Genomic DNA, 27,644 nt, shown 5'->3' with positions numbered 1-27,644 from the left:
TTGAGGGATTAGACAATATGCAAGTGCCAAAGAGAGACTGACGTTTTTTTTCACAGGTAGGACACAATATAAGCGAGAATGAAAAAGGACACAGTCGTGATGGAAAAATATTTCTCCGTAAATTGATGGGTAGTAAGATTTCGCTTATTTCATTTCGAGAAAAGAAGGAAATCATCAGCCAGTAGCCAGCATACTCCTTTTGGCGAAACCATTTTATGAAAACAGTGATTTAAAATAGTAGGTGATGGATTGTGATTAGGGCAGTAGATTTGTGACAGAAGTCATTTCCTGAGGCAAAGTCATCCAAAGATTATGAAAGAGGGATGTTTTACAGGACCTCTGAAAGCCTTGATCGTTTATTTGAATCCACCGCCTGCCGCTATATTCAACCAAATCTGATTAAAACTGGAACATTTCAATGTTCAGTTCAATGTTCTAGCAGAACACATCATTATCTATTCTGTGAGTTGTTTCATTTATTCATTTAAATTAAGTATTTGATAGTAACTTTGCTATGAGGCATTTCTGTACCAGAAACCCAAGAGTTTTAAAGACGTTTTCACAAATAATGCAGTTAAATTAAAATGTACAGATGCTGCCTTGAGCATTTTTCTGTATATTTTCTTCATGAGGTTACATCGGGGGATGAAAGGGTTTTGCCATTATTGATAATTGTTTAGGGGAATAAAGTGTTGGTGAAGCCTCACAAACTTGGAAACTGTATCATTCCATAAAAACTACTCATAACTTAAAGTAGTTAAAGTACAATCTGTATCTTTTAAAAAGGTCCTAAAGCTGGCTTTACTGTGTACTCCCACGTAGGTTTTACACCATAGTTATGCCATAGGCTGCTGTATAGGCTACTTTAGGTACAAAGATGTGCTTTTTACAAGGGTACTGCCCCAGTGACAGCTATTGTACCTTTATTTGTGAGAGTGTACAAGCTACTAACAAAAAATAGCAAGCTAGACTGAAGCTAGTCAAAGAGACTGTATTATTTCAAGTAACTTTGCTATGATATAATTTTATATAATTCAGTTTAATCAGAGCTGAATTTTGTCATTTTATTTATCAGCTATATGCTATGCGCTATATTTTTCAGGTGCAAAAAGTGTGAGGGTTTTTGAAAGATTGAACACATATTACAGCAAACAAAAGGTAATGAATAGGAGTGTACCCATTCATCCCACCACCAGGTGGCACCCTCTTCCCAACTGGACTTTGGACTCTCTCCTTCTACACTCACTCCTGTTTGCAATATATTTAAATACATGCTTTTCCATGTTAAAGAGCACCTATTTCATTGCTAAAAACGATGTTATTTTGTGAATTTGGTATAATTCAATGTGTTTGCACGGTTAATGGTTCAAAAACACATTATTTTCCACATAACGTACATTTTTATAGCTCCAGATTTCCCTTTCTTCCTCAAACGCATTGTATTTGTACAAAACTCATCAATTTGAAAAGCTCTGTATCCCTGATTGGCCAGCTAATCTGTACGTTGTGATTGGTCTGAATACCTCTGACGTCAGCCAGAAATGTGACGCTCCTTATCATGTTCGAAAGATTTGCTCACAATGCAGTTAACTTAAAAGTCTAAGCGGGAGGAATTATGATAATGTCGGTCTTGTCTACATCACCAATTCCAGGAAGTAAACTGTTGCTTATAATCCATGTGTTTGTTGTAGTCCAAAAAAAGAGATTTACATTGGAGACGATAACTCACGTCATTGGTAACTTTGGTAATCCTTTAAATTCCTGTAAAAGTATGAAGGTGTCTTGTGTAGTGATGTTGATTGTCATCCGTTTTTGTTTTGTTTTTCTGCCTCCGCTCGCTTCCTGTAATCACGTCACTGCTAGAGCAAGCTCCTGATTGGTTAACGCCATTCACGCTTATTGCACCGCAGGATGCCTATTCGCGTCTTTGCATTGACTTAACATAAAAATCACTTACGCTTACAGCCTGAAAAAGCTCTGTCGAACAAAGACACCAGCTGATGAAATTCAAATAAATTGCAATGTTAAGTGAATAAATAAAACCTAGAGTACAACATGTGTGTGAATGGTCAATATAATAATTTTTTTTACTTTATTGTGGCAATAAATTCTAGTATGACTTAGTATTCTTACAATTTGACACTTTGGGCTCTACCATACACCCGGCGCAAGGCAGCGCAATGTGCGACTCAAGTGTCTTTTGCTAGTTTCAACCCTGCGCAATGACAATGTTCACGTTTAGCGCCACGTTGTGTTAATAGCAAATGCATTTGCGCCCACTTTTGCGCCCATGGGCATTCTGGTCAAAAAACTAGGTGTGTTCAGGCGCATTGTTGCCGTGTTACCGTTGCTATTTTTTTAGGCAACTAAAAATATGCAATATGTTTTTTTTGTTTTTTGTTATGTTTTTGAGCGCGTAAGAAATATGCGCCTATAAACGGGACAACAACGCGGGTTTGCTTATTACACACATGAATGCGCAAAAACGCTTTTAAATATGATTGAATGTAAAATATTATTATTGACTCTTTTGGACATAAATGAGGATTGTTTTTGAGATGTTAGAAGGCGTAAAGAGCTGCTTAACCTGTAACCTGGTAAATAAATAAATGCTTTGCTTTAAACATATGCATCTATTTTAAAATGTTTTGAAATGCTACCCTACGGATTTATTGTATATGATGACTCTGTACCTGTGGAAATGATGAGATGAGAAACATTTTAAGTAATGCTTTGTAAAAATCCCATGGTGCTGTTCTAGTGCTGAAATGCTTCGGCTTTCCGCGCGTTTGTAAATTCTTTATCTCTTGTTTGTATTTTTAGAGTACAAACCTTTTCTTGCATATTTGCAAATTATTTTTATCAATAAAAATGATTTTTTTTAACATTATTCTTAAACTGGGGGTCTTCTTCCTCCGCTTAGTTTTTCAGTTTACAAAGTCCGTCATCTAAATAGGGATTAGACATAGCGCCAGCGCAAGTAGCTTTTAAAGGGGATGAGAGATAAGACTCTCGTTGGTTTATTGCATGTTACGCCCAAAACACACCCATTACTCATTAGGAAAATATGAACAACCCTTTTCGACCATGCGCTCGGCACACAAACCATTTTTCCTGTCGTTAAATTAGCAAAAGTGTAATCCGACATGCCCATTTAGACTGTGCGCCGTGTGCTTTAGACAATGCGCTTAGATCATTAAAATAGGGCCCTTTATTGTACAGAATAATGTTCACACGCACATAATCACACACATACACACACAAGTACATACAATACTATCTATACAGTATTATGTGGGACTAAAATTTGAATAAGGCAAAGAACTCAAAAAAGCGCAGCGTTCACATGACTGAACAGAAAGTGAAGCTTCGTTTGTCATGATTTAAAGTTTTTGAGTGTAGAAATCAAATGACCATTTTTATTCGACAAAAACTCCAAAGCCTCGGTTCAAATGTCACATCACTGTTTATTGGATTACTGTTGTTGGATTACGTTTTGATCTGTTTGCCTGGTTGGACTGTCTCTCTGGTTTGTTGGATTAATCTGCCTGCTCTTTTATTTTGTCTGCTGGTTTGTATTTGTCTGCTCTTGTGTATTTTAATAAACTTTTGCAATTGGATGCCACACTGCCTCTACGTCCCGCTTGCTACACTATAATACAAAGTACAAAATAATGAACAGCAGCACTTAACTAAATATTATAAAGAAGGTGCAGGGGCTCAAATCGATGAATCTCTTCATTTACATAAACTGCCTGATGAAGCAGTTGACCGTGAATCTAACTTTCCAGCGGTACTTATGTGAGAGAGCGATAGGACCATTTAGGAAAATGCATTTGATTATTTTCTCAGCTCGCTCCACAGGCTGCATGTGTGTTGTATGTGACATTTAAAAACAGTGGTGAAGCGCTACTCTGTGAAAACTGGAAAAGCAACACTGTCTAGAAAACAGTATGTCATGTTACACAAAAAAAGTGTTTGGTTGCATCGCTAGTCCCAGTGCATTTACTCTCCAACTTTCCTGCTATGTATCCGGGAAAAGATGCGGTTTTAAGATCTTATCTTGCTGTTTCTGCTGGGACGAGTCGTAATAGTGCATGCTGTTTTTCAATATAGTTGTTTTTAGGAGGTTGGTTTAAAGCATTCCGGGCGGATTGGTCGGGATTTACTTCAAGCAAGCGAAGCTTTTTCTCCTGACAAATACAGATAGGGAAAATATACTCAGCAGGCCAATAGGCATCTCCATGTGTAATGTGCCACGTGACCCCAACGGTTACCGTTTCCACAGCGGAGTTCTTCACAATCCCCTTTTCCTGTCGCTTACAATCTCCACAAGGCAGAGATTTCCAGGAATTACACAAAACAGATCTCTCAGTATCGCGGCCTAGCACGTCGCTCAGTAAGCTCCTCTCTCTTTCTTTGCACTTTCTTCGGTTAAGATGGATGAGTTTGCCCTGGGTGGCAGCGAAGGAGGGATTGCTAATATTTTCATGATCCGGACCAATATTGTCGTAACTTAACCTTTCTGTTGAGGAGGTACGTGGTTTACCCGCTGCTGAGGCAGCAGTCGTGAAGGGGACGGGTGGGGTCTATGTATATTTACTAACATTGTCTCCATCCATCAAAAGCCGGCCTGTGTTGTCTTCTCCTGTCCATCAAAGTCCTTCCTCATTGGCTGCTCACTTTGTCACCTGTTTCAGCTTCCCGGCGTTTCATTGTATGTGCGTGAGCCCATTTTTTCATAGCTGACCCTTCGTTTCTCTCTATCCTCTATTTTTCTCCAATTTCTCTCTATTTTGCTCTCAGCGCAGGCTGGTACGGGTGTGTAATTTGAGCGTGCTGGGTGGTCTGCGCTCAATGTTGATAGAGAGATGGGATGGTGTATTGAGAGGTTACATGCTGTCCTTGTCGCCCGGACTGCATGGATCTGTAACACCTTGTTTGGTACAGAGGAAGTGCAAATGAGTGTAGAGGGACGGGGCGCAGTATTTCAAGTTTATCCTTAAAGACAGATGACAATGATGGCCCTGCTGCTACCGCTGAAGTAGACTCCATTCACACCTGAACTAAAGCCTGTTTTCTGCCTGAGTTCATGTTTTTAGTGTGTGTTTGCCCTTGTTTTCTGAAGCGGATAAGTGTTTGTATGAGTCATGATAGCGTATCACTGTATGATAGCTAATCGTTGCTTTACACTATAGCATATTATATAACTTTATATATAAAGAAAATCTTTTTAAAAAATTAGGCATAAAGTGACTTGCTATTTATTAATTTGCAAATTTATTATAAATAAATGTATTTGCTATTTAAGCAAGGTGACGCTGAACGTGAAAATGACAACTGCGCCGGGCTTAAACTAGCAAAAAACACTTGCGTCGCGCTTTGCGCTGCATTGCGCCGGGTGTATGATAGGGCCCTAAATATTTATTGTTTACCTCATTTTAAGTTTTGTGGATTAAAACGTCTGTTACATGCATAAATGTAATTTATAAAACGGTTGGTTTCAGTCCTTGTTTTAGATTTATAAAACACAGCTACTGCTGCGCCCAATGATACACTTTAAAAATGTCTGGGTTATTTTTAACCCATAATGGGTAAATATTGGACAGATATCTTAATCCTTAAACAGGCAACGTGCACCACGAGATACATTCTCTTCAGTGTCTTGTTTGGAGCATAAAAAATACTTTTTCATCAAATACTTATATCATCATAGCTTGGTATGTCTTGAGCATGTGGGTCACATACTTCAAGATTTGTGTACATTGTCTAAAGGTGCTATAGAAGAAAATAAAGTTATATGTTGTCCGGTAACACTTTACAATAATGGTACATGAATAATCATGTACTAATACATAAATTAATAATCACTTTACTATGAACTAATGATGAGTTAAGCTATGTACTAATCAATAACTAACCATAACTATGTCATGAGTCATATGAATTCATGCATGAATAACCGCATCCTTAACTACACATTAATACATGTTTGTTAGTTAATGCATTAATTAACACTTTGGGTAACCAAAATCAAACATGCTTTAGAACAATGGTTCTCAACCTGGGGTCCGCAGGATCTGATGCTTTGAGGTCAAATAAAGATGCATAAAATGTTAAACTAATAATTTTATATGTACAATATATTTTTAAAATGCATATGCTCACAATACCAAGATAGAAGGTTGTTCAAAGTATTTTATTATGTAAAATAATTGTTCCCTTTTTTGCTTAGGTGCTTGTCAATGTTGATGCAAAATCAAAAGAAAGGTGAATGTAAACTTTAGAGCAGCGGTCTCCAACAACGTCTGTGAGGTGCCCGCCAAAGCACATTCTATTAATTGTCTCAATTGTAATATTTATTCATTACAGATTTTTTGTATTAGTTTGACCTGGTTTATTTTTAAACAATACTAAAACATCAACAAGTAACATTAAATTAAATTAACAAGTAAAACAAAAAGGTAGTAGACAATATAAAAAAGTAGCCCTCCAGATTGTTTTATCCATTGTGGTAGCCCTTGCTCACAAAAGGTTGGAGACCCCTGCTTTAGAGCCTAACAGGCTGCGCGCTCGTTGGGGCTCCGCCTCCGTAGTCTGCTGCTTTTTGCGCTGTCAAAATATTCCAGTTAAAATCACTCTGACCAGTCCTCAAAAATGACAAACGCGTTAACCAAAGTCACAATGCCAAATGTATAGTGTTCATATAGAGACCATCAAACCGCCAAATCATACCAGTTTATTTGTGAAACCCATTAAAATGAGAACCTCTGCTATATTATCTTGATTTTATTTTAAACAATATTTATTGACATTCATCTGGATATTAATTGTACATTTAATGATTAAGGTTAACTGTAAATATTGCAAGAAATCCAGTGCCATTCAATTATGTTTGTAGCTCAGCTGCAGGAGCAAATGTAAACATTTTGCATAAACAAGTTATTTACGTTCTTCTAGAGAGCATGTTTGATTTTGGTTACGCAAAGTGTTAATTAATGCATTAACTAACAAACATATATTAATGTGTAGTTAAGGTGGCTGTAATTCATGCATGAATTCATATGACTCATGACATAGTTATGGTTAGTTATTGATTAGTACATAGCTTAACTCATCATTAGTTCATAGTAAAGGGATTATTAATTTATGTATTAGTACATGATTATTCATGTACCATTATTGTAAAGTGTTACCTGTTGTCCATATTGTTATTTAGCACATTTTTAATCCCCTAAAATTCATTGCCAGATTAGGGTTTAAAAAGGGATTAACCACAATATTGACAATCTTTGTATTTTGAGTTGAAAAAATAAACAAATGATAAAATCGGCAGGTTAAACAAATATTAGTATATTTAGGTGACTGCATCTTAGCATTTTTTTAGCATTTTTACTGGATATTTTCTTTCATTGCTTCACAACTCATTTTATGGTAGAAGGAATGAGAGGGGATGTGAGTTATTGAGCCGATACCAATGAATTCTTCAGATTCTAAGAAAAGTGATGAAGATGATGTTTTTGAGACAGTGCAGCAGTATAATAGAACCAAGACATGTAAGTACTTCTCTTCATGTCAGGCTTCCTCTGAATTGCAGCAGATGAGAGGCCTCTGCATGAAACAAATATCGTTTAAATTGATGGGTAGTTGAGGTAGTATATTAAATTATTAAATTGCTAATATATATTGCTGTGGTGTTTATTTTCATAAATCAGAATGCAGCAACAGTGGCACAGTGATACTTTTTATTTTTTGGTATTTTATCACGGCTTAGAACACGTTTCAACCAATCAGAATGAAGAACCAGAACGGGCCGTTTTATAAAGACCTTTTTATAATGAATCACTATGTTTTTATTACCTTAGAATGAGACTTTTTTATCTACACCGAGGGTCCCTTACGTGGAAGTCGCCAATTTGTGCCGCCATGTTTCTACAGCAGCCCTTAACGGACAAACTTTTTTTACTAAGTTGTCTCCAACAATGACATGTTTTTTCGGTGGCGGCAATTGTAACTTCTCTATGCATTTAAAAATGAGGGGTGAGCAGCGGACTGAGCCGTTGGTTGCAATGCGCAAACTCAACACTAGATGACGCTAAAATGTACACACTGCACTTTTAAATGTAAAACTTTGAATATAACTAATGCCTAGTCCTGGATTGATCTAAACTCTTCTGGGAAACCGCCCCATTGTTGCTGTTCACACTAAGTCATGGACTATTTTTTTCCAGCGTAAGGAAGACTTTTCCATATTTTTCTTAATGAAAGATGTGTTGATACATACTTTTTGCATTAATATTTGTTTGGTAGCAATTTAATGTGTAGCTTATTGCTTTTAAGTCACTGTTGAAGGGGTTGCATTGACTCCACTTTGTGTTGTGACTAACAACACCTTTCAGCCATGACTTATTCACGATATAGCACAGCCTCTCAAACCTTATTGCTTACATAATATAAATGCAAAAGACTTATGGTATACATTGCTTCATATGTCCCATTTGGCAAATATTTCGTGAGTTTTGAATCATCCGTGTATCATCATTTGCCTTGTATGTTCATTATGTTATTCATCAGTCACCCTTATCTCTGAATATCGTAACCTTATTCATTTATATACACAAATTGTCAAATCTTATAAGCTGAGATTGCATACAGACATATGATCTGCTGTTCTAAGACTGATTATATTTTAAGTTTTGATACTCATACAAATGACTGTTTAGTAATGAAATGCCCCTCTAAGCCAATTAAACGAGTAATTAATGTACGTATGCAGAATGCACTTTGTAATTTCGCAATTGTTCTTGAGCTTTGCCTTCTTTATGGCCACGCCCACACAAAAGTCGTGTCTTCATCCATATGCACGCACCCACATACTCAGAGTCTTATTTGCGCGCGGCAGATTGATATTCACTAGCAGACAGTTTTAATAGTTTTAATGTTTTCCACCCGTGTGTGTGCGTGCGGTTTGCGTCCACTCTCGGGGACAACAGCAGTAGTGCTAATGATATTAAGCCAGGGACAGATCTGCTCCATGTCTGCAGGACTGCCAGTCAGCTGGTCTGGCACCTCAACCACTCTCCACTAATCCCATCCTCCTCTCCACCAGAGACAGGAAGAGAAATCTAATAAATAAATGAGAGGATGCACGAGGAAAAAAATATATAAATTACGTCCTCGCTTCTCGTAAATCATGTTCCCAACTTCCAGTAGACAGGAGGGCGGAGCTTGAGAGTGGAGGAGACATGAGGAAACATCATGAGAGAGAGAGAGTGTGTATGTTTGAGAGAGAGAGAGAGAGTGCGGGAAGCGCTTCTATCTTTCCCTCAGCCCGGGCAGCTCTCAAGACTTGGCGTCGAGGTGTTTTTAATTGATTTTTGATTAGCCTGACATGGGGGGTGTCCATTAGCAGGGGAGGAATAAAACCAGAACGAGAAAGAGAGAGAGAGAGCAAGAGTAAGATACGAAGGCATACATACAGTGCCTTTTTTAAAATGTATAATATGTAGAACGAGGACATTTCTTTTACTTCGTCTCGCGCTTAATTGGTGCTAATATTTTGCTTAATTAGTTGCAGTTAACCTGAAGTTCAAGGTACTCAGCGAGTGAGGAAGAAGGTGAGAACATCTCACACATGTATTTCTGTGAATGTTTGCTCACACAAACATCCTATTTCAACACTTACAGGCATCCGCCTGTTAAAATTACAGTAAAAATGCATTTTCATGCTGGCCCAAATCACTATCAAATTATTTAACTAAAAGGCGGGACTTTCTACAAGTGGCCATCACTTTCTTATTCTTCACGCTACGGTCCGATAATGCCCACATTTGCACGGATACAAAATATTGCAACCTAAAAATTGACAAACCGACACATTTTCTATGCTGGTTCTTTGCTTTTATTTAGATTGATGCCGGACCCACGTTTATGAGGTTCACAGGTTTTCCTTTAGTAGCAAAAGAACTGTGAGGAAGCTGGTGGGAAATCAGATACCGCGGTCACGCTAGATTTGCACTCGCAGTGTATTTTAGCTTGTAACTTTAAAATCCATTTCTGCTTCCTTCACTTTTCATGTCTCATGATACACCCAACTCATCTGGCCAAACCAGCCAGTCCCAGCCCACTTAAATACAGACTCCGACCTGCACACGTAGACACTTTCTTACGCACATGCTAGCTCAGGCCTGCTGCGCTCTCCTAATGTGCATCACGCAGTTGGGATCGGGCTCATCGCGGAGAGCGAGCGTAGCCGACGATGAAGGAAGTAATGGAGTGATGATGGCCGTAGAGCTGAGAGATTAGAGCATTTACTGCTTATGGACATGTGCATTGGGGGTCTCGTTTCTCCGCTAATTGTAGGTCTTGACTAATTGGTGTATTAGCGAAACATGTAGCAAGTTGCTTTTGAAAGCTTTAAGGGACACACTAAGCTCATTAGACCCGATATCGCGGCCAGAAGAGGTTGTTTGGAAAAAATAAAAGAAATCGTTCAATTGGCCAGGTGAGGATGGCAATTAAGAAAGTGCATCATTTTCAAAATCAAAAGAAATATTCTCTAATGTTGGCATAAATTACCATAGTCTCCCGTGCCTGACTTCCAATTATTACTGATCCGCAGCAATTGGCCACAAATGTTGCAATAGCTCATGTAAGACGCAAGAAAAGGAGAAGATTACAAGGATCTGTCGGGGCTCATGCGTCTAAGTGTTGCCTAATCTGCACCACAGCTGTCATAAGGTGAGTTATTAAGTTTGGACGTGTTGCTTGGGTACAGAGCAGATTGAAATCTGTTTCGTTGTATTTGACCTCGACAGCAGACAAATGTTTGAGAGACAGTGCTAAATCCGGCCTGTGATTATACCCATCGTGCACCATCCATTCCACAGGTTGCTTCTCTAGCAGGCAGAGTTAATAGCTCGAGTGTTTGACATGATGAGGGAAAGTAGGCCATTGTTGGGCTGAATGGATATTGGAGAGGGGAAGCATTTCAAGCCATCACTTAGGTCTGCTGTTTTTATGCATTCATTTCAATCAAAGCAATTCATTGATGTGATTCACCAGAACGAAACTGAGTTGAATCTGAAACTTGTCTCTCCTTAAAAGGAAGAGATACATTTCTAAGTGTTTGAAAGTGCATTCAATTCAAGAGTCAAGAGTGTAACTACATGCAGGTAGCTTGTAAATAGGTACAATGCAATAACGTATGTACACAATAGTAAAACTGTATATGTTTTTTTTCTGTAAATACACACTAAGACACTAAAGTGGGACCAAAAAAAAAATGTTGTAGTGTTTCATTTCCACAAACAATCAAATGAAGGAAATTCAAAGTCATTTTTATTACAGTTTCTTGGAATATAATTACAAAGCTGCAGAAAATCACACTGTAATTTTAAGACCCCAATGAATGGCTGAAGGCAACTGTTGCACAAAAACATATTAAATTTGAAAAGATTCCTAGCATATTCTTGCCAACTTCATTTCTCATCCCACCATCACTTTCCGATGTCTCATGTCAAGTTTAAAGATGGTAGAATATTTCCTATAGGACCACATCGATCCCACTAAAACCCTCTCCCCGCTCCGCCTCAACCAATTTACCAGCAGTAAAACTAATATTGTCTTTAATCAGATGCAATTAGGGCTCCAAGTTAAGATCTCCTCCCAATTAAAACTCATTAGGCCCTTAATGACATTAGAGACGGTTTCTGTTGCTGCTGCTCATTTACGCAGCTCGGTGGCATGGTGTGGGTGTTGTCAGGCGAATCGGAGTGACCCTACGGACTTATGATTGCATACAACACTGGCTCCTCACCAGCTCGCGGCAGCCAGTTACGCTGCTGCTAGACTTTATAATTGGATGGGTGTTAGTGGAGACATGGAGCCAGCTGGGCTGTGAGTTCTCCCTCTCTCCCCCCTATATTATATTTTATACACTTTCTTGCCCCTTTTTTTTCGCAGAGACCACCCACGCCTATGTCTCCATCGAGTCTCTGTTTGCCCAATATTTGCTGCCTGGCCTCGATGTCCAGTCCCCTTACTTTCCTGCACCGTCTGCTTTATGAGGTTATGGCGTCCGTGAGGGCGAACAGAGGCGCCACCTGTGGTTCAGAGTGCTCAGGGTTTAGTTGCGGTGAAATTGACGCTGTCCATGGTCCTGAAGATACCAGCTATTGTTGTGGAAGGTGGTATTAGAGCATGATTGCTGTCCGTGGTGCTGAAAGGACTTGGCCTGATTGCTGAGCTGTCCATGGTACTGAAAAGAAGCCTGTTGCAGAATAGCTTCCGGCGCCTTTTGAAAACTTGACTGTTCCGAATGTTTATTGAACTTATTAATAAACAAATAAATTAACAAATAAATGTAGTGGTGGGCACACGTACCCGAGTACTCAGATACACAAAAAATTATAGCAGTCAATCGAGCATGAATCTCATGTATCTTTGTTTTTATTGTGATTTTATTTGTGTGTCTCTTATATATTGTTTTTTCATTTTTATGTGAAGCACTTTGAATGACCTCTGTGTATGAAATGTGTATACTATACAAATAAACTTGCCTTGCCATGCCATGCCATGCCATGAAAAGACAGCCCAGTGTCACGAATTTATGCGTTTTTTTTTTTTTGTATTACAAATTTCTGTTTACGTGTAATTGTCACCTATTGGTTACTCAACTGCTTTTTCCTATTTTCAAATCATTGTCGCTTCGGTTTATGGTTAGATTTGGTGTTTGCGTTAGAATGTCATTTTAAGTATTGGTTTATACATTTTTTTCTGAATTATTTTTTTTATATTTTCTGATTTTTAAACCATTGTCGCCTAGCGTTAGGATTAGAGTTGGGTTTTTATGTTGTCATTTTATGTAAATCTAACCCTAAACCGAACCGACAATGGTAAGAAAATAGGACAAAACAGTTGAGTAACCAATACGTGATAATTACACGTAAACAGAAATTCGTGATACGATCACGAAAAAACGCGGAAATTTGTGACAATATCACAAAAAAAGAATAAAAAAGTTATGTGACTATATCACGAAATTTCGTGAGACTGGGCTATTTGTTTCTTTTTCGTGATAATGTCACGAATTTCCGCGTTTTTGTTAACGTGTAATTTCTGTTTACGTGTAATAGTCACGTATTGGTTACCCAACTGTTTTGTCCTATTTTCTTACCATTGTTGCTTTGGTTTAGGGTTAGATTTACATAAAATGATATCCTTACCCAAACCGAACTCTAACCCTAACGCCAGGCGACAATAGTTTAAAAATCAGAAAATATTAAAAAATTATTCAGAAAAAAATAGTATAAACCCAAACTTAAAGTGACATCTTAACGCAAACACCAAATCTAACCATAAACCGAAGCGACAATGGTTTGAAAATAGGAAAAAGCAGTAACCAATACGTGACAATTACACGTAAACAGAAATTCGTGATACGATCATGAAAAAACGCGGAAATTTGTGACAATATCACCAAAAAAGAATCAAAAAGTAACGTGACTATATCACAAAGTTTCATGAGACTGGGTAGGAAAAAGACTACATAGAGCAACTATGTTACATTAAAATAATAACTATGTAATAACTATGCCAAAAAGTGTCTGACTTATGTGGTTTTCAGCTGCACCTTTTTGTTTTTATTTTTATGATCTAATTTTATTTTCATCCTTTGTTTCAATATACAAATACAATCTTTTTATTTATTTATCTATCTATTTATTCATGGAAAAGCATTCATGTTTCTGATTTATGTGTACACAGACCAACAAATAAAATATATCTAATATATCTACCAAAATTCTTAACTTTTTTATGAGGTGGAAATGGTTATTCCACCAAAATATAATTATTTTGTTCAAATCAAATCAACTTTATTTCTTTAGCACTTTACAGTGCTTCACATCAGATACAAATAACACATCATTCAAAAACACAACATACAAATAAAATAAAGGAAAGAAATCAAAAATTATAAAACATAGAAACACTAAGCTATAATTACTTAACATCATCAAGTTACACCACTACTGCGTATCAAATGCCAATTTAAACAAATAAGTTTTAATGACTTTAATGAGTTTTTGTTCTCATTTGTATGTTTTAGTATGATTTGTTTTTGCCCCAGTGATGTTCATTTAGGGATGGGGCTCCATTATTGCTTTTTTCTAATAATAATATGTTTTTGTATGATTCAAAACCAATTTAAATAAATTAGCCACTTCATAAAATAAGCATTCCAGGCTTGCTCCACCCATTCCATGTGGCAGACGCTTTTATTCAAAGTGACATTGCATACAAGCTATACTTTTCCTCATTATGTGTAGTGCCTGGGAATCAGACCTGTGACCTTGCTGTTGTTGAGCTAGAGAAAATATTACTCATACTACTCTGTAGTAGGTGGAGTTGAGACGCTCATAAACATCGCACCTTATCCTAGAGTGAAGACGTAAGACCCTTGATTAAATGTCTTTTTAGTACTCATCCCTACTGCTTTTTTATGTTAAGGCTCATAATAGCCAAGGTCATCCAGACATCAAAGACAGATCCGCTTGTAATTACAGGAAGAAGCGCTACCGGGCATTGTGTCTTGCATTGCTGCGATTCGGCTGCACAATATGTGAGTTTTTCCTGTCTTAATGTGACTAAGATATGGCGCCTGTGACATCCTCGAGCCCATCTGAGTGATTGCGCCGCTGCAGAAGGCTGTCAGATGAAGAGCGAGTTGTGGAATATGTGTGCTTGACACCAATCTGTGATAATTACCAGAGGGGCCACCATCTCTCCCGCCTCCAATTGCCTTCTCCTGTCAATCAACAAGTCATTTCAGATCACAATTAAGTTACAGAAAAAGATACAAGGGAGGCCGATGGGTATAATTGAAAATAATTGAGCATGCGGCGGATTCGAGGAGTCGCCTTCGCCGGGAGCTCTCCGGAGGAGAAGCACTCCAGAGCCGCGAGGAGAGGTGACTGGAGAGAGTTTGCATAATGAACACAACAAAGCCTCTGATTTGATCCCTTTCACCCGGGAGGATATCAGCAGCTTATCGAAATAATCATACGCCACATGTCTCATGTTGCGCGTGAGGAAAGGGAAGTGGACCTTTGATCTCCTAACCCAAAGCACTACCAGCTCCTAGCAGCCTGGGGGCTTTTATACAGGATATGTTGGAGAAGATACGTATACATATACATGCTTGCTTGCATCCATACAGAAAGAGGTAATCATTTGATTTAAGCATCTTGGGAAATATATATATAGAGAGAGAGAGATCCTCATTTGCATTTGAGCATGGAGGGTGATGCATAACAATCTAGATACACACTGTTCTTACTCATTTCCCACCAATGCACACGCTTACACACACACACCCCCCATTCTCGAGAGCTACTTACCTTCTACTGCTTTTGAAAAAAGGAAAACATTTCTCTGTGCAATTTGCATTTCCATATGCTGGCAGTGGCGCCAGGGAAAGTGGATAATTGGGCTGATGGGCAATGACGGTGAGAGAGGAATGGAGAGGGATAGAGAGAAGACCGACTGGAAAAAACTGCAGCCATTACTGGGAGGTTTTCTTTTCCCCCACAGCCACTCGTCATTTTGCCATCCTGCTCTCAACCACTTGTGTTCCTGAAAAGATTTACCTTGGCCTCCCGTTTTCACCCTTCCTCTCCAGTGCAACTCCCTCCCCAGTCTTCCTCTCGCGTACACACGGATCTCTCTCATCCATATTCATCCAGCGTCTCTCTTGCTCCCTCTGTCACCCACAGCATGGCGTTAATACACCAATTAGCCCTGAGAGCAGATAATGGACTATTTCATATCGCAAAGGAGAAAGAGAAACAGATCATGGAGAGAGAGAGAGAGAGAGAGGGGTGTGTGTAGGTAATACTGCTTATGAAGATCCACCTGTCAGATGAAGGGCATTGATGATCACTGATGCAAAAGGTCTTAAAGTGGTGTGATAGTGCTTAAGGAAACCATCATGTTATGATTGTTTCTTTTGGGGGGAGGGAGCAGTCACGCTTTGTCCTGAAATTAACTCTCACGGTCAGTATAGGATGTAGCTCTTTTAAATCAATATAGTAAATATAATGAAATCTTTGAATCAAATAAAAACATGACATGGAGATTTTCCCCCTAAGCTTTACAGTCATTACTGCTGGATGATAATGAAAATAAGAGGTCAAAGCGTGAATCTTTTTAGATGAATAAATGACCTTGGTAGCTTCGGGTTTTGTTCTAGTTTGCTGAATAAGGAGAAAGTGATGTGTGAATTTGTAATTAATTCTGCTTGCTAAGATTAGGGGTACTTTCGAAAACCTTCAGCACATAACTTGTGTTGGATGGATGTGAATGATAGATCAAATAGTGTGGCTTGTTAAAGGCGCTCTAAGCGAATTGACGCGTTTTAGACCATAAAACATTTTTTGTTACATACAGCAAACATCTCCTCACTATCTGCTTGCTGCCTGTCCGCTGATCAAACTGTAAAAAACGCAATCTCTGTAGACAGCTCAGGCTCGACAAACGGCAATATCAACATAGTGGACAAACCTAGCACAACAAAACATAACAAAGTGTTCCAGCCAATAAACGACAAGAAGGATTTGGGGGTGGGGGTTGGGCGCGTTCATGAAAGCACGGACGGGAGAGGGAGGGGGAGGCGTTAGCTACGCTGCGTTTGTTTGAAAACAGTTCAAACATCAACAGGAAGTGACGTCGCACATTATTCGCTTAGAGAGCCTTTAAGGAGAGGTGTGCCATTTTTTTATCTCAATTTGTATTGACAAATATTTGATGAGAAACTAAAAGGTCTGTCGGCCCCATGGGTTGGCTCGCTGACGTACTGTACAGGGTCAGTGCGCTCATCTTGACCTAAGTTTGATCTGGTCTCGGAGGTGCTTTGCCGATCACAATCCTCTATCTCCACCCAGCACTTTCCTGTCAACTCTTCACTATCCTGTCCAAGGAAATGCCCCTAAAGCATAACTTAAAATAAAGAAAGAAACTAAGAGATGCGAGTTTTTGTGTGCTCTCTTAATTCATCCACAATGATTGATAGACAGAAATGCCAAATTTCTTGTCAGATGTTTTAGACAAACAGCACGTAGTTGTATACTGAAATACAAACACATTACATATAGTATACAAAAAGGATAGATAAATGCAATATATGTATACATGACTGTTCAAGAAGATTTCTTTATACTTTTATTTACCAAGGATACTGTTAAATGAGGATTAAAGGTCCTGTTCTTTCTGTGTTTTTGAAGCTTAGATTGTGTTTACAGTGCGCAATGTGTTCATGTTTCACATGTAAAAAATGTGGTATTTTTCACACAATTTACTTTTAATCTGTATACCGCTGTTTTCAGTGTCCTCAAAACGGTCTGATGTCTTCCTTGTTCTATGAAGTCCCTCCTTCAGACGTATCGAGTTCTGATTGTGTAGTTTGTTTAGTGTGTTATGATTCGATAGCAGCTTAGCTTGCCGTTAGATTAGCTTGCCGTTAGCTTAGCTAGCGACTGACGTATTTCTGTGGGCAGAGTTAAGTAAAAAAACTGTTCTAGTGACGTCATTAAAGCAGGAAGTAGATGGCTGCAGTCCAAACCGGCCGTTCGCTGTAGGCTTTGAAAGGCGAATTCTGTTAAAGAAAATATATCGCCCGGCAGTGAACTTTGAGCTTTATCATTTTACAGGTGTTATTTATGGTATTATAACAACATTACACACTTACTAGGGTTTAAAAAATGGGATCAGGAGGAACGTGACCTTTAAATTTGAATCAAGAATGAATTCAATTCAAATGTGTTAATACTATTGTACAATGTTGCATTGGTTCAAGGCAGTTTAAGTTTAGAAGAAGAAAAATATAGATTAAATATATAGAATATATAATTGCAAATGTTCATGTCTTAATAAATACATTTTCAGTCTAATAGAAGAGTATATACTTTTCTTAAACTAATTGACAATTAGTCAATTAATATGATAAATAGCAGCCGTCATATTAATCTAGACATGTCTTTCCATCTTACATGGAAATGTCCCTGTATATTACTTTGAAATATACCATAAACATAAATGCATAGAGAAATTGTAGCAACATCAGTAAGTGCACCCCAGCACCACATGCGTACAAGAGTAAAGTCCTTAAAATTGTAGCAAGAGTTCACAAAACCCTAAGCTAAGCTTATGTTAGCAGTATCCCAGTAAGCAACCAAAACTTCAAACATGCATGGAAAAAAATGTATGAGAACCATGGCTTAGCTGAACAAATCAGTACTCTCATGGCATGTAACAGCTGCACCCCTTAAAGGTCACGTTCTTCCTGATCTGATTTTTCAAACTTTAGTTAGTGTGTAATGTTGTTGTTAGAGCATAAATAATGACTGCAAAATGATAAAGCTCAAAGTTCTCCCAATTGAATGGCTGAAAGGAACTGTGGGTTCACACCAAACACAAGTTCAATGGTTTGCGCGAGTAGATTACATACAAATTCAATGCAAAGAAGCGATCAGACGCGTCCTCGTGTGGGGCAATGCCAATGACACAATATGGGCGGCGCGTTTGCAGCAAAAACACGTGCTATTCGCTTCAAAAGCGTCTCAAATTCACATTACACGAAGTTAAATCCCATGAGTAATCAAGAGCGATTAATGCAATGCCCCATGTTTGGTATGTATGTAGAATCAATACATACAGTGTAAAAAAAAACTTTGCTGCCTTAAAATTTTTTGTTAAATAAACTTATATAATTTATAAGTCATGTCAACAAAGACGAGTTGTCACAACTTATAAAATATAGTTGCGAAAAGTCAACTTAATTTTATAAGTTATAACAACTCACCTGTAGTTATAACAACTTATCTCTAGTCAAGATAAGTAATAGTAAGTTGAAATGACTTGTAAATTTGAGTTGATTCAACAAAAAAATTTAAGGCAGCAAAGTATTTTTTTACAGTGTACCAAACACGGGGCATTGCGTTACTTGCTCTAGATTACTCGTGGGATTTAACTTTGTGTCATGCGAATTTTTTGCACAAGTTGATTATTTTCAACTTGGGCGAAGATGCGTTTGAGGCAAATAGCGCGTGTTTTCGCAGCAAATGTGCCGCCCATATCTCGTCATTCACATCGCCCCACGCAAGAACATGTCTGATCACGTCTTTGCATTGACTTTGTATGTAACTATCCGCGCAAATCATTAAACTTGCATCTGGGGTGAACCCACAGTAAGAGTGTTTGACTAAACTCCGCCCACAGGAATACGTCAGGCGCCAGCTAAGCTCAAACGGCTCTGGCTAAGCTAAGCTGCTGTCGAATCACAACACACTAAACAAACTACACAATCAGAACTCACTACGCACTTCCGAAGGACGGACTCCACAGAACAAGGAAGACATCAGCGTGTTTTTAGGACAGTGAAAATAGCGCTACAGAGATAAGTAAATTGTGTGAAAAATACAGAGTTTTTTATATTGCGCAAACACAATCAAGGCTTCAAAAACACAGAAAGAACGGGACCTTTAACTTTTGGCTAAAGTATTTTTATTTTATATTAGTTTAAAACAGTTGAGTCTTATTTCGGGCAGATGTAAGCTACAGAAAAAAAAAGATTTAAACCGCATTACAGTAAATACATTTATGATGCTATTACAAATGACAAAATATTTGCAATATTTGAATTATCCTTTAGTGCTTTCTGCAGTGTTTTCCTTAGATATGAATGGTTTGAATTGTTGACCATGTAATTGAAAAGTAGTATCTTAGTGACTCTTGAACTTGAACCACTCACAACACCATGCAGCAGCTTCACCGTGAGCATCACATTTTCTTGTAAAAATAAATAAAGGTTTAGTAAACCAAGCTGAGGACAAGGCTCAACGTTTGATTCATGCTTGACTGTTAATAAAAAAGAATCTTTTGGCAACAGATGTCAGTAAAATCTGCAATTTATTTTTTAATTCGCTACATGAAAAACATTCAGATCGGAGAGAAATACACCAGAGTGTGACATCTATGTGTGGGGCAGCGCTCTGTAAGGCCGTCACTTACTGTACTAGATTGAAGAATAAACTTGTATAAAACTTTACAGCTTCTTTAATACTGATAAAAGTCAAATAACCTATTATTCTGTATTTTACTGCCACCACTGTTTTTAAATATAGTGCAGAGAGATCACATAATCACACATCTTTCAATGTGTTGACAGCTGAGTAAATCACAGATTTATTTTGGGGGAACTGAGATGAAAGATGGGGCGGCGAAGCCTAAATAGGATCTAGCAACAACTGTGCAGAATTCAATACTTTTGCTATTGTGTAGATGGAAAGAGAGATGGGGAATAGTGACCACAGATAGTGACCAAAATAGCATCTATCATATTTATAGTTTAAAATATAAACTGGAAACCATAACTGTATAATGTGTTATTGTAAGGCAGTCCTGAAACATTGCATTACAGCATGTGATGTGTTTATATTGCTTACAGTCAATTGACATATTCTACATTGCTAAATGACTGTATAGGATAAGTAAATATAGAAAGAAGTGTTATTTTATGCAATTATGCAAGATAAGAGAATGGGGAGACTTTATGTTTATTGTTTAATAGTGCAGGAATTGCTCCTCCTTTCACCTCCAACATTAAATATTATGTAATATAATATTTAATAGACAATATTATATAATAAACATAATATAATAAAGATTTAATTTTCAAATATATAACAGAACATGATCAGACCTGTGTCTTTAGCTGCAGTGCATTTCTAGATCGATACAAGGCCACTTTAAAGTTTAATTTCATAAAGATATTTCATGTATGTTTTGTAAAGTTATTAGAAATGTTAACTATTTAATACTTTTTTCTTCCAAGTGTCAGCTTACAAATGAGACAAAACTCTTTTAGTGAAAAGCCATCATGAACTGTATCTAGTTTGGGTTTGACCATTTTTGTTTTATTTATAAAGCAGGCGGTTCAGGGTAACAGGTAAAAAAGGCATGGTAATAAATATTCAGCATATTTTCCGGTTTGATTTCAATATTTCAAGAAGTATTGACTTGAATAATGTGATGGCTCTTCCCCATGTGTGAATTAGGCTGAGGTAGCAGCGGTAAAGGAAAACAGGGAGGACATAAAATAAATCCCTAATAGATCATAAACAGTCTGAGCACATAATGTCGCAAGTCTCTTGTCATTGAAAAAGGTTTGTTGGTCTGTCCAGGAGCACCGAAAAGTCATTTGGTAATGAAACGAAAATATATCCTGTTCACTTTGAGACAGTTTTCTCTGGTCTGACAGTTAATGTGATCACGACCGCCTTTCAAATAGAACCACATCCCTTAAGGTCAACACTGAATACCAATGAAATGTCACAGAGGACACTGGCATGGGCCAACTGTAATTGGTGTATATAAATGAATTCTCTGGGGGACTGATGGGAAATCCTCTGCATTTTGAACTATTGTATAACTCTTTTCATCTATTTCCCCCTTAAAATTCACTTCCCGTACTTAATCCCCCAGAGTCCCATTGTACATACAGTATCAGATTAGAACAACAATTTTCAGTGTGTTAAAGGGCACCTATTGTCCGATTCACATTTTTAAATTTCCTTTGGTGTGTAAGTGTGTATAAGTAAGTGTTAACGATATGCAAAAGGTACATACCCCAAAGTAAAGATGATGCGAGTTATGGTCTCCAACGTAAATCTCTTTTCTTGGACTATACAACAAACACACGGATTGTAGGCAACAGTTTACTTCCTGGGATTGGAGATGTAGACAAGACTGACATCATCATAATTCCTCCTGCTTGGACTCACTACCTTTAAGTTAACTCCTGTCAGCATTGCATTGTGAGCGAATCTTTCAAACATGGTAAGGAGCATCACATTTCCTGCTGACGTACCGATTAGCTGGCCAATCAGGGACACTTTTCAAATTTCAGGAGGAGAGTGAAACCTGGAGCTACAAAAATGTACGCTATGTGAAAAATTTGTTTTTAACCATAAACCACGCAAAACATTGTATCATACCAAATACACAAAATAATGTTGTTTTTTAGCAATTAAATATGTGCACTTTATTATAATTACAATTAGCGTAACATGAGAAAACATCAAAAGTCATTTGATTCATTTTTATTTGTATAGTGCCAACCTGATCTCACAAATTTCTGTGAAATAGTCACGCATTATTTTGCTCAGTTTTTCGTGGCATTGTCACGTATTTCCACCATTTTCGTGCCTGTGCAATGCATTTCTTTTCCGTGTCAGTTTTACGTATTGGTTACTCAAGTGTTCATCCTATTTTTAAACAATTGTTGCTTCGGTTTGGGGTTAGATTTGCTGTTGGCATTAGGATGTCACTTTAAGTATTGGTTTATACAATTTTTTCAACAATTGTAAGAAAATAGGAAAAACAGTTGAGTAACCAATACGTGAAACTGACACGGAAAAGAAATGCGTGGCACGGGCACGTAAAATGGTGGAAATACGTGACAATGCCACGCAAAACTGAGCAAAATAATGCGTGACTATTTCATGTATTTTGTGAGATCAGGCTCACAATGCATAAACTGTAAAAAGTGAAAGTTGAATTCATTTAAAAAACGTAAAAAAACCTTCAACTGGTAACTTTTTTCAACTCAAATTTTCTCACTTTAGGTGAAAAATTTTACTTAAAAAAAATGCATGTTTGCGTCAGGAAAATTATTTTAATAAGGCTTACATACAAATTTATAGCCAACCATCTAACAACTACATGATATAAATTAGCATGTCAGCTTTATTACACTCAAAAAAAAAAAAAAAAATACTGGGTTATTTTCAACCCAGTGTTGGGTCAGAAAATGTTAAATGTTTGATCCAACAATGGGTTCAAACATCCCATCATAAGTTAAATTACAACCCACCGGTTGGGTTTTTCCCTTTTTGACACAACACTGGATTGAAAAGAACCCATCATGTTAGTAAATGCATGTAAATACTTTGTACTGTAACATGAACCATAATGTTAATCAGAAATATGTCACAAATAAATGCTATGTATGGAAATTACTCGGTTAGTCTCGATGTCTAGACCAGGCATAGATCTCAAGATTATAATTGCCACTTGTGTATCCTCCCCTCCTCATTTACCACGCCCATTTATATACGTTTGCTTATATAACCACGCCCCCGCTCCACGCATACCACGCCCCCTTTAATACGCTCCTAAAAGCCGAAAGCTCAACTGAGAGGCGACCCACCATCTGAATAATCAGGCATGCGCCACTTACAAATATCAGCCCACCAAACCCTTCTGGAGAGCAGTCTTCAAGACATTTGTCGGAACGGGATACTTTCATTTATAATTGAACGCTTCAGAGCATTTGCTTAGATATGGCAGTCTTAAAGAAATGAAATAAACTGCACAGCACATAAACAGGCACTGGGCAGTTATTTACCAGACCCGCAGCAGCCAGTGACACTGGCAGATAATAAAACTGATCAATAATAAATTGGCGGTGCAAATGAATAAACCTGGAGATGGTTTATTAATTTAAATGGGATTCAGCTGCTGCTGGAGTAAGAAGATATATCGACATTGGGTTTGTTCTGACGGAGACGAGGGAGTCAGATCCACTGCTGGTACCGTTGCGCGAGGACACATGGGTCGACACCAGAAACCTTTCGTTTATCGTGTCTTGAATACGAGGATTCACACGTGAACAGTTATGGGCTCAACACTTGACATTTCTGCGTGTCGATATTTTCTTTGCTGGATTTGCGGAGACGTTTCGCGTTATGTTTGGTGCTGAAAACGGGACTGCGGACGATATTTTATTCTTGCATTTCAACCTCGCGTGGACTCTCTTGTGGACTTATCATCACTGATCCTGTTTCAAAAGAAAATGTGTAAAACATCGCTTTAAAATGCGAGTTGTTGTATTATGATTTTGACACGCGCGTGGTTGTTTAACCATTAACCGAGCATGTCGGATTGCTTCTCTTCGTCTCGTGCGTCCTTATCACGATTTGTATTCCTCCGTTAATTTTCTGGAAGATATCGGGATATTCTTTTGTTTAATTTGTATTTTAATGCATCGAAGCTGGAGAAAGACAGAGGAACGAGAAAACGACAGATACACGACTGAAGGACGCGGAGAATGAATGAGACTGAGTGAAGAATCACAGTAAGGTATGGACCTCAGGTTTATATGATGGTTACCAGCACGCATTTCTCTCACCTCTGGCTTCAGGAGAGTGGGACGACATTTATGTATTGGTGTTTTATTGATATTGTATGTTTATGGACAAATAGCACGCGCGTGCTTACGATGCGTCAACAGACGCGAATAAACGCTCGCGCGCGTGATGATTTATTTTTAATGACAGAACTGCACGGGTCATTAATACTCCGCAGAATGTCACATTTGCACTTAAATCAAGTATAAATATAAGCATTTTGAGTTAATGCGTAAATATGTTTATAAGATAATCTAATTTTACAGAACTAACACTTATTACAAAATATTCTTTAAATTGGACTTTGGGTTAAATCATTCAATTTCTGCTGTTTTCTAACTAGAAACCATATTTAATTAATCTTTATGAGATACTAAATAAGTGCTTCAGAGTTAAAATGCAGCATTAATGCGCCGACAAAGCGAGTAAGCAGTTTTATTTCAGCTGCGTATTTTATTTGAATGGAAAGAGTAATGAGGTGATCATAAGACGACCTGAAAAGGCAGAGATACAGACTGAGCAGAGCTTTTACTCTGCTTCTTTGTAATGTTTAACATCCCTAGACCTTAATGTCTCAGAAACACATTTCTTATCACCTCATTACATGTTATAAAACCCTTGCATTCCAGCTGCTAAAGTCATAGTGTTTGCTGGAAAATATCTAATGCATGTTCCAAATATACAGGCCTATAGGCCGTAATATTACATTTAGACAATGTCATTGAATTTGCACAAATGCACAAGCATCTCTATAACACCAAAACATTGAGATAATATAATTTCTTCATAAAAACGAATGGCTGTGCGGCAGTTAGGTAAATAGATGCTGCTGGACCAAAGCTGCATCTCAAAGCAGCAGGTTCCATGTTAGTGTCTTCATGTTAGTTTAGGTATAAAATGTCAGTGTTTCTGGCAGTGTTCAGTTTTAGATCTGGTTCACTGCCAAACAGTCTCTCTGAACAGAGCGAAGGATTTATGCGTCCCTGTCCGAATGTCAGAACAATTATTCTAAGCTTTGAGCAGATGAATTATAGTCAAGCATTAGCACGATATTAATGATGGCTCCCATTTTTATAACATGGCAGTAATCATTTGAGAAATTTATTCGAGTCGTTTCTCCTTTGCTTTTGCCAGAGTGGGCACTCCTAAGCATTTTGCTGTGTTTGATAGAACGGATGTGATAGAGAGGGTCTTTACTTTTGGGAACAGCTTTCAAGCCATTGTTCTGGGTAACATACTAAATGCAAAAGCCTCTAAACACCACCTCGTTCAAAAATGAGATAATGATATTAGCCGATGCTCTCTGCATGTATTATAGGTTCATCAAATACTTTTAGCCATTCAGAAATACTGGTTAGTTGGCAAAGTCTATTAAGACTCATTTTCAAGAATTTTCAAGAAAGTCTATGTCGGGATTTATTAAAAATGTTTGGGAATCAATGTGGGAGTTTCGGCCCTCCGGGTTTGCACCCACCCAAATAAAGTATAGTTTTAATGCTACATATTACATTGGAAATGGTTCAATAGCCATTTTAAACAATGTGACGTAACCACAAATGTGTTACTCATTACATGTTCTGCATGTTGCCAAAGAAAATTCATTCATTAAGAAAACTCATTAATCATTAATTCAACTCAAAATTAATTTATATTTTTATTAGAGTATATGTATTAGTCCATAATATGTTTACTTGTCACAAGTAGGCTATATCTCCCCCCAAAAATGCTTAATTTCATTCTTTAAAATATGTAATGCTATATTAACATTTGCTTATTGGATTTCAAAACAATAAAAGCGTAATTCACACACAGTTTGGCATCACTATTACTATCAAGTAACAATAGGTTTGAGTTAATGGTGCTCTGATTGATTGTGCGCCGATCATTATCCGCCAATAAAAGTTAAGAGAAGTTTGATGGGCGGTCTCTGTTGAGGCCGATTAGATGATGCAAAACTCATGAGTATCATTGTTAAGCTAGATGTGTTCAAAACCATGCAGCGCCGTGCAGATCGAAATGCATGTGACAGCAAAGTTTATTTATTGTGAAAGTAACATACATGAAGATTCATTTATTACAATAGGAGTTTAAACTTTAGTCATTAAGGGGTTTTAAGTGATTTGATCGCTTTCTGTATACAATTTATTTCCAGTTTGAATAACCATTTTGTTTATCAAGCTATAGGGTTAACTTAATTAACTGATGCTTAAAAGAACATCCATAAACACTTATCAGCTTGTTTTGTCCGTGTTCAAGAATGGCCTGTAAAACACAAATGTGTTATTTGCTATTAATAATCATGATTACAATTTGAAGTCCAATACTCATTTTTCTTTTAATCTTGCTGTATTGAGTGCTCACTTTATATTTATAACATCTTGCTGTCCTAAGCCATCTCAGTTTAAAGACACTTTTAAGTTAAAGACAATTTAATAAAGACATTATGCAGTTGTTTTGCAGATATATTTTTGGTAGTGACATACCAGGAGATGTGAATATGCAGTGGGTTTGGTTTGTTAGTCCTGCACTGAGAAATGGCAGATGCTTTAATTTGTTAATATCTAAGCTGTTCCCAATAACCAAGCATAGGCTGATGGTTCAAGTTGTTTCTGTAAGAGAGGGAGTGGAAAATGTTGCACATGTTGCCTGCCAATAAATAAACACTTTTATTTTTTAATATTTAATATTAAAAATAGATTTTAAAAATAGATAATTTTTTGCCACATAATAAATATATATGGCTTTAAATAGACACGGTGATTGGTAATCTATGATTCGCATTGGCCGATCGGTGCGGGTCGTCTTATAACCTGCTGTTCTTACTTTATTTGGGGGGTGGATCATTAAAAATCAAAATCCTTGTGTGTTGCGTGTCATTCCCTATAGCCTATATTAAAGCAATAAGCCCCAAGAAGCAGTGGGTTACCAGTGCATTTTATAACAGCTAAGGGGCGTTTCACGTCGTGGCTAAAGCTGTTATAAAATGCAATGTAACCCCACTGTTTTGCGGGGCTTATTGCTTTTATAAAACGGTTACTTCATACGCATAGCGTTAGGAGGATTTCATAAAATAAAACACAAATTAGTTGTAATTACATTAGTACAAATATTACACTTCCGCCAAACAAAGTAGTTACTCAGAATTAGATCACCTATGAATTTTGAGGTAGAAACTCCTCAGAGAATGTTTTCTCTTTATTGACGAGATGACTCAACAATATTTATTGACGTTTATCTGGATATCGCCATTAATTGTGCAATTGTAGACAAATTAAAAATATGATTAAAGACTGTGGTGTTTATTTTCATAAGCAGCAACAGTGGCGCAGTGATACTTATGTAATGCGGTCTGAACCGTGGGGTTACCGGCGTATTTTATCACGGCTTAGAACGCGTTTC

General features: G+C 37.5%; 1 protein-coding gene across 4 annotated transcripts in view; it reads left to right on the top strand.

The window, feature by feature from the left end:
- Positions 1-23,251: 23,251 nt before the first annotated feature.
- The window catches only part of adgrl1a (adhesion G protein-coupled receptor L1a), a 223,340-nt gene continuing 218,947 nt past the window's right edge, over positions 23,252-27,644 (top strand). For all 4 annotated transcript variants that reach the window (XM_073856909.1, XM_073856911.1, XM_073856908.1 and 1 more), the window contains exon 1: positions 23,252-24,198. The gene's annotated coding sequence lies outside the window, so the exon portion shown is untranslated. The remainder of the gene's footprint in view (positions 24,199-27,644) is intronic.

This window comes from Misgurnus anguillicaudatus, chromosome 19 (genome assembly GCF_027580225.2).
Source record: "Misgurnus anguillicaudatus chromosome 19, ASM2758022v2, whole genome shotgun sequence".
NCBI lineage: Eukaryota > Metazoa > Chordata > Actinopteri > Cypriniformes > Cobitidae > Misgurnus > Misgurnus anguillicaudatus.
The sequence above is the reverse complement of the archived record's forward strand: the minus strand, read 5'-3'. Positions and strand labels throughout refer to the sequence as shown.